At 36.9% G+C, this 11,582-nt stretch overlaps 1 protein-coding gene across 1 annotated transcript in view; it reads left to right on the forward strand.

The window, feature by feature from the left end:
* Positions 1-11,582, forward strand: part of LOC149796100 (uncharacterized) — a 206,159-nt gene that overhangs the window by 174,123 nt on the left and 20,454 nt on the right. The gene's annotated exons all lie outside the window — the stretch shown is intronic.

The following is an 11,582-nucleotide window of genomic DNA, read 5'->3' on the forward strand; positions in this document are numbered from 1 at the left end:
CTTTTAAATGAATGTTTTCCAGCTTGGCAATAGCAGTAAATAAAACCTTACTGAAAACTGATAAAACTGTTGGAAAAACAATTGACTTACTTACTGAGAAGGTCATGTTAGGGTGGGCAGGTCTGTGACCCCCACAGGATGATGCAGATGCCATGTGACTGGTTGTTACACAAATCCAAAGTAATGGTCAGCTTTTAGCTACTAATAAAGTTTTTGAAGCTTTTCATTTAGATTCAGGGTGTCTTCTTGCATTTCAAGACTCCTGATTTAGCACTCTTTCCTTTATTTGATCACTATATGTGCAGTGACTCCTTCCAAAGCTTCAGTTCTTGGATCAGTAACACTGCCATTTTTTAAAGGCAGATCATCACAGACAAACAAAAGGATTTCATTCTTGTGGAAACAGCAGCTATATCTCATGTGAGCAGTCATTTCAATTAGCTGGGCTAATTTCATTCTTCTTTGCAGCTATTTAGTACCGTTATGTCTAGTGTTAATACGATTCATCATCACCCTGAAGTTGGGCATGGTTTTTCCAGCTCATGACCCCAAATAGGGTAATTTTATAAGAGCTTATGACCCTAAAGGTGCATGTCTTTGCAGATCATGTTAGGGGCTGTAGAGCAATTGTTTTAATTTGCGGGCTAGTTTTGCCCCATTTTGCATTGAGTGCTGTCACAAGTCATGAAACATTAACATGGTCACTTATGAAACAGAGAAATAACCTGTGTGATGCAATTGAACAGTTGTGCCAGCATCCAGCTGATCTCTAGAAATGGCAACATGACCATGATTAACAATTCTTAAAATGGCAACTGCATTACACCTGCTTCTTTCTCTGCTTTCATATGTGAAAGCTGACATTACATCCACATGTTTTCATAGTTGAAACGTGAACTTTCTGTTTGGCATATGTACAGTAGACATTGCCAGTTTGTCACAGCATGTCAGGTGGAAATAAATGCATGAAACAAAAATATACTCTCACCTTTGCCTGCTTTTTAAATACTTTGGCATTGACTTTATGTGAATAGTGGCAAAATGTGTGGGAATATTTATATAGAACCCTTGAATTGTGTTCTTTTTCTTAAAGGTCAACTGTGATAGTAAGGACTGTAACTCTTCCCAGCACATAGCTGTATTAAAAGTGTAACCAGTGGAAGGAGTACAACATTGGGTTCACAAACACACATTATTTTATGACAAAAAAAACTTCAGAAGTATCTGGAATTTATACAAAATCAAGTTGTTCTTGGAGTTGCATATTTGCAGGACATTTTCCCTAAGACCATATGTAGGGAATATGCCAATTTCAGGTTGAAACAACAGGAGGTAAAGAAATTGTAAACAATAATGAAACTAGAAACTGCCAGTATTAAAATGGTGGACATTGCAAGCATTTGAATGCTTCCTGTGAATTTATTTCAAATAATATCATAAAGATGATTTCTTGTTTGAAAAATCATCCCAGTGTTGTTACTAAAAAAGCTCTCTATGTAACATCACTTCAAAGCTTAATGTTGGCTGTATCATCTCAAACATCCCAAGTTGATGAAATGACGGGATGCCCCCATCCCCAAACAAGAATGATCACTCACTCACTGAGGCAGTACTTGGGGCCTGAATTAGAAGGCCTCTTGGTAGCAGGCATTTGCAAATGAACATGCTGTATGTCCCTAAATGCATTTTTAATGGAATTGTCAGAATTCTGTCAACTTTGAGATTATACCTTTGTCAGGCACAGTTCATACAGCCAAAGAAATGCAGGTATTTATCAGTGCTGAAAGTACATCTCAGGCACCACTGGGGGACAGATCAGAAGGCCTTCTTTATGGGTAGCATTGTAAAAGATCCTGCTGGAGGGTCCTCAATACATTTTGTTGCAGAGTTGTCTCAGTTCTATCAACTCCAGCCAAAGTAATGTAAATATTTAACAGCGCTGAATTAAATCTCAAAATTGGGTTAAAAATTTCAGACCATAATTGGTCTCCTGGTATCCAAATGCAAATATTTCAGGGGAGCCCAATCAATACCATCATCCTTGCATCAAGGTCCATTTTCTGACAAATAAAGAAAATAGCTGGCCTCAAGAGGTGTCCTAGTGTGATACTTTGTCGGGTGACGTATTTTCTCACAAACAGTTTATGTACAAACCTTATATTTATTTAACAAGTAAGACTACTTATGAACAGTAGTTTTGCCCTGTAATACCTTAGTAACATGGGGGTTGCCTTAGGTTCAGAACTTGACGATCTGGACTTTTTTATATTTTGGAATGGTGGCGAGCAACAGTTACATGTATATGGCTCAGTCCTTGTCATCTGCCTGACACATAGAAAATGGAGGGCAATGTTTTGTTGCTCTAATTAAACCATGATTCTGAATGCAGGTTGAGGCCTAAAAAGTTCCAAGAAATTGAACATAATTTGCTGAATACTTAGCTGCCTTTAGTTCAATTACCAACCAGAACTTGACTTGTTCATGCCTTTGCTGTATCTTGGAGTAATTGTCAATGTCTTTCTTAGAGATCTATATAAATTAGAACAGAGGGAAGGGAGGTGGTGATGGTAGCATCAATCTTAATAATAATAATAATAATGCATGTAATAATAATAACAACTTTATTTAAAGATTAAGCTCATTTGGTCAACTGACCAATCTTCCATGAGGCTTTCTACAGTGACATTGATATAAGTGTATACATATATAATGCATACGTTTTACAAGATTATGTGTCTTTAGACAACAAATGGTATTAAAACTAGACAATTGATCTTTTGCTACAATAAAATATGTACATTAGCATCAAGGTGAGTACATGAGTACGTGATAACAATGCTGTAGAAAACAGTAGTACTTAATTAACAAAATCATACAAATGGTTGTTTATGCAGATGTTGATTAAGAAGCTTTTTGAAAGCTTGGCATGAGTTTGTTGACTTTACATATGGAATTCCATAGTTTGGCTACAGAAAAGCAAAACTATTCTTATAAAACTCTAAATTTGGTTTAGGTAAATATAACTTGTTATTTGAGATGATCTGAGTTCATACATATGTACATTTTCAACAAATTTAAAATTACATTTAAGATAATCAGGAGCCAAACCATTAGTGCTCAGCCATGGAATCCAAACTATTTTCTTTTGTGTTAGATCAGTCACATATACTGTCCAGAACATATGAGATTCTGCTTCTTCCACAGAGAAACATTTATGTGCACTGCTGCATTTTCTTCTTCTTACTGCACCCATTGAAACAGCTCTACTGGGAAGTATTTCTGTTATCAGGCAGACTATAGAAAACAAACTTAGTTTATGCTGCATTAGGAGACAGCACAGTTAAGATATTGAACACATCTCCACAGATTGCTCTGCTTTTATGACCCAAACCAGTTCTATCCATTTTGCTCATTTGTACATTTCATTTTGGAATCCTTACCTGTTCTCATTCATAATGGAAAAAGCCATTGGCTCATCAATACAGCCATGTCAGCTATTAGCACATCTAGTTTGGATCAGATGGTTCCAGTTATTCACAACACCATTGCTTGTTTCAGGAGATGAGTGTTCACTGGTTTGTAAACATTCCATGAAATTACCCTCATACACAATAATGTTTCTTTCAGCATTACTAGCAAAGAGAACAAACCCTTACTTTCATGCATCCTAGGAATTTACATGTCTGTAAGAACAGACTTATCTTTATAATAGATGACCTTTAGCAGTTGTGTGCAGGTAATCTTTTGGGTGAAATTTGCTTAGCGCTTGTGCCAGATGTCTTTGTACAGTCACTCTGATTGTTATTTTAATAGGACAAACAGCATTAAGAATAATGAAACCAATCTGTTCTTAGTTTCCAGGATCCTTTTGGGGCAGTGAAATATTAAAAGATGGCTACAATCTACCATGCAAGCTGCTACCATCAATATACTAAGATTTTTCACTTCATTGTACATGAATGTCATACATTAGTGCTATTTTTTCAGACAATGTACCTCTGGATACTACATGAAAACAGCTGTTGGAGTGAAGACTCTGTCTTCCTGAAATATGATCAGAAACCTATCTCATCAGACTTGTCATTCAGTGTAAGCTGTTTGAATCAGCTCCAACCTGGTGTCATTAATTTTATTACATGCATTTATCATCTTCAGTTGAATTTGCATGGTACATTTTCATGATTTATGATGCAGAGTGCACTGCCTCTTTTTCATACCATACTTCTCTCACAGGATACACTCTAAATGTCTTGTGGAATCCCTTAGGGTACAAAAAGTTAAGTGAAATTGGAAAATTTAACAATATATACCAGCCTATAGTACCCTTAGGGATCATATGTCCACCCACACTCCCTGTGTCTCATCTTGTGTTGTGTGACCTCTCTAAAGTCATGTGGCCTTTGTATCATCTAGTGTGATGTTTAAGAGCACTAAAGGTTCAATGAAATTACCATAAAACTTCAACTTGGTAACCATCATTTAATTTTCCAGTCACAAAGCGTATTTTTGAGCAACATGCTGCTAAATGCCAAATAACATAGCCATATGCCAAGAGTCAACATGCCATTTTTTCAGTAACAAATTAAATATGAATCTCAAGGCAAAAGTAAATATTTGTCATGATAAATATTTGAATCTAGCCAACGTCCAGAAGCACTTCTGGTCAGACTGTTCAGTGATATTAATAATCTGTGATACAAAAAATAATATAAGCAATGCGGACTATAATTCTGACACAGATATTTTGGTCACACTTTGAAACCCAGATCATAAACTATAGCCATATTACAGTGTCAGAAATGGTGAAAGTGAAGAGGATTTTTTGTTGTTGTTGTAGGGTTTAATGCCATTTTTCAGCACATGATAGGCTATACATGGCGGCCAGTATTAATGGTAGAGGAAGAACTCGGGGGAAAACCCCGGAAAGAACCACTGACCCACGAGAAGCTACTGGCAAGCTTTCTCACATACCAACATTGGCTGAATCAAAGACTTGAACCCAGGCAGACAGAGGTGAGATGGCAGTGATCTGTAACAGAGAGCGCTGTAGACCACTCGGCCACTCGAGGCCCCTAAGTGAAGAAAAAAATCAGTGGTTATTTTTTAATAAGAGACCCCTTTATTTTGAACCAGGGCTTAACAGGTGATAAACTGTAGAGATAAATCTCAAAAAAATACAATATCAAAGACTTTTTGAAGAAAAGTAAAATCTTGTTGCAAATCCTCTCCTACACCCAGATGCAGATGCTGGTGCAGAAGAAGTTTTGGTTTAACACAAGTTTCTATGGCTGACTAGCACCATAGATTTGCCTGACAAGGACTGAACAATTGAGTTTAAAATAGAAATTCAAAGTTATTCAGTCTTACAAAAAAGTATTAGCATTCATTTCTTATTTTGCATGAATTGTGCTTATTAACATATACTTTTTTTCTTGAAGTTGATTACTAATTTAAACCAAAGTATTTCTTAGATGAATACTGTTACTAAAAATTTCATCCAAAATACAGTTAACAGCTGTTGCACAAAAGAGCATTTGCTCTGGAACAGGGCTATTTACACAGTTCCTGATTGTAATTTAAAATATGCAAAACGCATCTACTCTTTTGGTGGTACAGTATTACAGACAGATGGTGTAAGGGAGGTAACCTATCCACTTCAGCTAATACCTTGGCACAGAGTTGTAAAGTTGATTACAACTATTGTCATTTAGAAAGCACTTTGCAACATAACATAAATTTTAGATCTATCATGACAAAAAAGGTAATGCATTCATAAATTTCATATTTTGTTAATGAGGTGATGCAGATAATGTTATTTAAATTCAGTGTGATGATATATACAGTAATGCAAATTTAGGAGTAAGGAAAACATCATCCACCATGCAGGTCAGTGCTATTATATTCAGATAAAGTGTTACTCAATAACAAGGTGAAACCAAACTCTGCATTGCTGGTTATTTTCAGATATGTCAAGAATATATTGTGAATGAAATGCAATTATAATTGTTCATTTTGGATATTTGTGATACAATATCATGGTCAGTACAGGGTCTGTTAAAACTTAAATATCACGTGGATGTAGGAAATGTGACAATTGATCCAGATGGTAATATGTACTGGGCAGCAGTAAATCTTCATGAGGTTTATTTTCTAATTGTTTTGGATTTTTACATGTAGCAGCAGGGAGGCTGGACAGACCAATATGGTCTACAAATTAGAGAACCCGACCGGACATACAAGGTCTAGAATGATAAACTGAGGCTTCTAATGCATCCGGTGGCTTGTAAACCCACATGCTGTCTCTCCCTGCTGCTGTAGATGATCAGAGAATGACTGGTGGTAGATGGTCGTTGATTGTCTGCACCACTGTTTGCAGCCAGGTACTGGACCATGAGCAAAAAGCAGTAGCTGCAGGTAACAGGTCTCTCAACCAAAAATTGTATTGAGACCAATGTGATATCGTGACTGAGGATCATGTAGATTGATTATAATACACCCGTGTGGCTCCCTTTGTGCATGTGCAAAGAAGTTTTTAAATCTAATCATATCCATGTCATCAGAAAAACCAAGTCTGATGAATATATCACAGTGTGTAGGTATCAGTGCCATTTAGACCAAAAAAATGATTACAGTTATCTGTGATGACTTTGGGAATCTGGATATATTGTTGTGGGATGTAAATTACATCAGTGTTTTTGTGCCTGCCTCATGAAAATTTTTGGGCTGGATTTGTCTGTCGGTCAAGCATAACATCATCGTACACTACTAGATTGTTAATGTTGCCATCAAGATCTTCAACTGATGGAGCAACATTGATGTCCATGATAATGTCATTGCCGTCCGTGTCCAGCAACTTTGCATTTTCATTGAATTCCCTAAGAACACTATAACATCACTTATCATCCACAGATGGTGCCACTAAATAAAGTTTATTCCACTTGAGCCATCTCATTATCAGGTTAATTAACAACTGGATTTTACCAGACCCAGACAAACAAATGATGATTCCTCGAATGGAGTTTGCCAATGTGAGATGCTGCTTGACTTGTTCTTGCTCTTTTGTTGCAGAAAAGTCAATAACATTCATATTAGTACCAATATGTTAAGTTATATGAATTTTTATTGTGTGCGATGCAAAGGTTTCACCTATACCAGTGTTCTAACAACAATGATGACAAAGAATTGTTGACATGCACTTGCAGGCAAGTGCGTGAAATGTGGTACAAAAAATACAAATTTGTGTTGCCAATGTAAGCAGCATCTGGTGGTGATATTGCTGCTGCACTCAGGAAATTGCCAGGAACTCCATAGTCTGAGTTTCCTGGTGAGAAGCATTTTACGGGCTATAATTATTGTGACATGATATACTTGACATGAATTCAAAAAGTTCAAAACACAGCTGCTCGGATCATACTTAGAGTACCACGATCAGAGCACACATCCCCGCTGCTCTGTACCCTACACTGGCTATCCATTCGATCCAGAATCAAACACAAAATTTGTTCTCTGTGCTACATTTCACTGTCGGACTCTAGTCCAACATACCTATCTACCTATCTGACCTCACCCATGTGTACACCAGCAAGATACTTATGCTCCTCTTCTGACAATCGTATACTCATTATTCCCACTATGAAAACAAAGTCGTATGGACAGCATTCTTTTGCATACCAAGGCCCAGCAATGTGGAATGAATTGCCCACTGAACTTAGACACAAGGAGACAGTAATCACATTCAAGAGGGCTCTCAAAACTCACTTATTTCAACTGTAAGAACAAACTTAAAAGACTGAATAATGTTTCCTACCTTAAATATTCTCAGCATGTTGTTTAATGTTTTCTAATTTCTAATTTCATGGTGTTTATTTTTGTAATCATATCATTATATGTTGTTTTTTTTTATCTTATAGATGTCTAATGTTGTAAAGCGCTTAGGGCTTCTAAAGATTAGGTGCTTTACAAAGTCCTCATTATAATTATTATACGACTCGACTAAAAAAATCAACTGAAACAAGGAGAGCATCCAGTAAATATAATTGCTCTAGCATGATATACTCATGACATCATAAAAATCAACATTCACAACAATGACATGTCATGGATGTCAAGTCGATTCCCACATTGAAGTCTGTAAAAAATAAATCTCTCAGAGAATCATTTCCCAATTGGTTCATAAGATGGGCTGTGAGTGGTAAGTTAGCGGTAGGAGCGGGCAATTAATTGCAGATAATTATAATATGGAATCGATTTATTATAGCCCAAGATGATACTGGAGGGTCAGAGCAGTGATTAGTAAACTCACTGATGCAGCAGGTGTCACATGTGCTGTTTGCCACAGATTGGTTGGCCTGACAGATTTATTGCAAATTTATCTACCACCACTTAAAACAATTCATTATGGATGGTTTGATGTAAGCATGCCAAATGAAGTTCACCAGGCAGATATTTTGTTCTTGCCCCATGATACTATTACAATTGGTAGACATTCTGCCCTCATGTGGGCACACACACTTACAAATACATGTTGACTGATGTCAATGTTGCAAGCAGATACATGTGGGAGATCGCTGGTTCAAACCCTGGCCGAGTGGTTCCAAAGACTTACAAATATGGTAATAACAGCTGCCTCACTTGGCGCTCAGCAATAAATGGTTAGTGTTAGGACTGGTCGGCCTGGTGTCAGGATGTAGATCTAGAAATCTTTCTCTGTGAAGTGAGAATAATTTATGTTGAAGTGAATCATGAACTATTTTCCTAGATATGACTTCAAGATTGCTAAACACCATGAATTCCAGAAATCATCAGTTGTCATCTCTTGAATTACAGCATGCATTATCTCACATTGAATACTGTGCATATCTCATCCCAGATGATGATTCTAGGAATATATTTATCACCTATGCGCTCGGGTGACCATGCATCACTGCACCATCGAAAGAAACTGAAAAGTACGAGACTTAACACCTCACTGCTTTGTCTCCATGGCAAGTCGATGAGTTGTGGTTATTACTATCATATCTGAATCCCTAAACAATTTTAACATGTGTGTGGTTTTTCCAGAACAACCAGAGCCATTACGATAAACTGTTTTATGTCTCTCAACGGGATCATACACTGATGGTGCCCAGATAGCCTGACAACTGTGAGTTGTTGTAATACCCGGTGTAGCAGGCCAAATTAACCCCTGCCAAGATTAAACCTGGGTATAGTTTGGCCCAGGCCAGAGTATACTCTGGGGGATAAAGTGTCCTAGGCTAAACTATGCACGGGGGTGTAAAATAGACTGGGCCAGACCATACCCAAATATGCCCCAATCGTATATTAAATTAATATTTACTTTCATTCTGGTCTTTACTTGTAGCAGGAAAATATAAACAACAATCATCACCGCCTTTTCTGAGCTTATTGAGGTATGTTTTAGCTTCAGATTAAAGAAATAAGAATACCATTGTGATTTAAAAACTAGAACATATTGATGGGAGTGTTGGAAATATAATAGTTAATCAATACAATTGGACTGGAAGAATGTGAGGTATATATTGTATCATGATTCTTTATTCCTTCTTCAAGTTTTCCACAGAAAGCTCAAATTGTTGTGCATTGACACTACCACGATAGTGTACCACATGATTAACACTGTCTCTGGACATGAAGAGTATGTATGTATGCATATATATATATATATATATATATATATATATATATATATATATATATATAATCTTGTATGTATATACCTTGACAGACTACAAGTACTACTGAAACATGTCACTTAACTTACTTGACAAATCCTCAATAAAATGTTGAAAAATTAAGTAATTCTTCTGTATATCACTCAACACTATTGATATCATGGGGGTATAATTTGGCCTGAGGGGTATGAATTGTTCTAGGCCATAATATACCCCAGGGGTATAAATTGGCCCAGGCCATAATATACCCGGGTATAATCTAGCCTAGGCCACTTTAACCCCAGGTATACTCCAGACTGGGGGTATACTATTGCCTGTTACACCGGGAACAGGTTTATAATCTGCAGACCTTAAATAATCAAACATCTCATTTTTTACCCACCAGTGCCCCCAGGGCACTAGGGCCTTGGGATCATCGTTGTAGCGATCTATTTGCTGATATAAAATGAGTAGGTGGTGACCCTGACAGCATTCTTTGGAAATGGGTTGATAATCGATAAAAGGTTTATAGAAACATAAGCCAGCAGTGAAAATCTTAAATGAGTAAACTGTGGCAAATCACCATCATAGTAACTGACAATGGTACCCAGCAACGTTCCATCTGGTAGATTTACAAGTTTTCTATTTACAAATATACCTTTGTTTGTTGTATTGCAATTATAAAGTCAAGTTCTGCATCATTGATGATTTAATCACAAAAACATCTTTTATTATCCACTGAGGCTCCATGTGTAAATTTACCAATAATTTTTCGACCAATATTTTTGATAAATGATATATCCTTGGTGTTTTTGCTTTCTGGTTCAGGCATCCACACCTTTTGTCTATATGACATTATTGCTTCACCAATTGTCGGCAATAACAATATATTAGCATCAAGCATGTATCATAGCAGCACAATTAGACCCCAACCACGTTTATTCTTCACACAGTAGTCCATGGGATTTATCTCAAACAGCAATGACTGATGATGAATATTCTCAGCAAATTTGAATGATTGGATCTCAGCAAATTCTGTTAAATCAAAATCCACTGGCAACGTGACATTTATCATGGCTTGAGTCATCAAGTGTGTTGGATGCCCAAAATACTGCCTGCATTCACCTATTCCAAGATACCTTCCAGGATAATGTGATAATGTGCAACCACATCAACTGAAATGATGTCATGGTAATCATATTTAGTATTCCAGAGACTGCAGTGTCCACATTTGACACATGAGCATTGAATATCTCCAAGAAATTCTTGAGGTGTTGGCTGCCATTAATTTTTCTGCCAGCAAAAGTGAGCAATGACAGATGAGATAATAAAACAATTACGGGATATTTGGTTTAATAGATCTGTGTTGGCTGTGTATTTTAGTGCAACCTTGGTCATTTGATCATGATGAGATTCAGTACAATAAAGTTCACCAGATGGTAACACGAATTGATAAAATCCATGATTGTTGTTGGATGGCATGCAACTAGACTGCGGGTAGTCTAACTGTTTAGAGTGCAAGTGTAAACAGTCCAAGTCTCCTCTCTCAAACAGCCATGCCGACACAGAATCACACTTGCTGATATTATATATGCATTCAAGAATATCACCACAGTAATATCTAACCAGCTTTTCTCGTGGTAATATTGTTAGACTTGGTGTCCATGCTTGAGTGTTACGATCAACATTTACTATCGGAGAACCCCTCATTGGTTATTGTTGTTCCCGTGATTGGGAGTTTCAATAGCCACTCCAGCTCAGTGATATTGTTTATCATGGCTCCATGCTTTCTGATGCCTGATGCCCACTCATTTATTTTTTGTAGGTCATAGATCTGATCTGTAAGACCATTTCCTCATAACCCCTGTGAAAAAATCATGAACTGTTCATGAATTGTTCTTGAACTAGTTC

This window comes from Sinohyriopsis cumingii, chromosome 7 (genome assembly GCF_028554795.1).
Source record: "Sinohyriopsis cumingii isolate HCF-2022 chromosome 7, ASM2855479v2, whole genome shotgun sequence".
Taxonomy (NCBI): Eukaryota; Metazoa; Mollusca; class Bivalvia; order Unionida; family Unionidae; genus Sinohyriopsis; species Sinohyriopsis cumingii.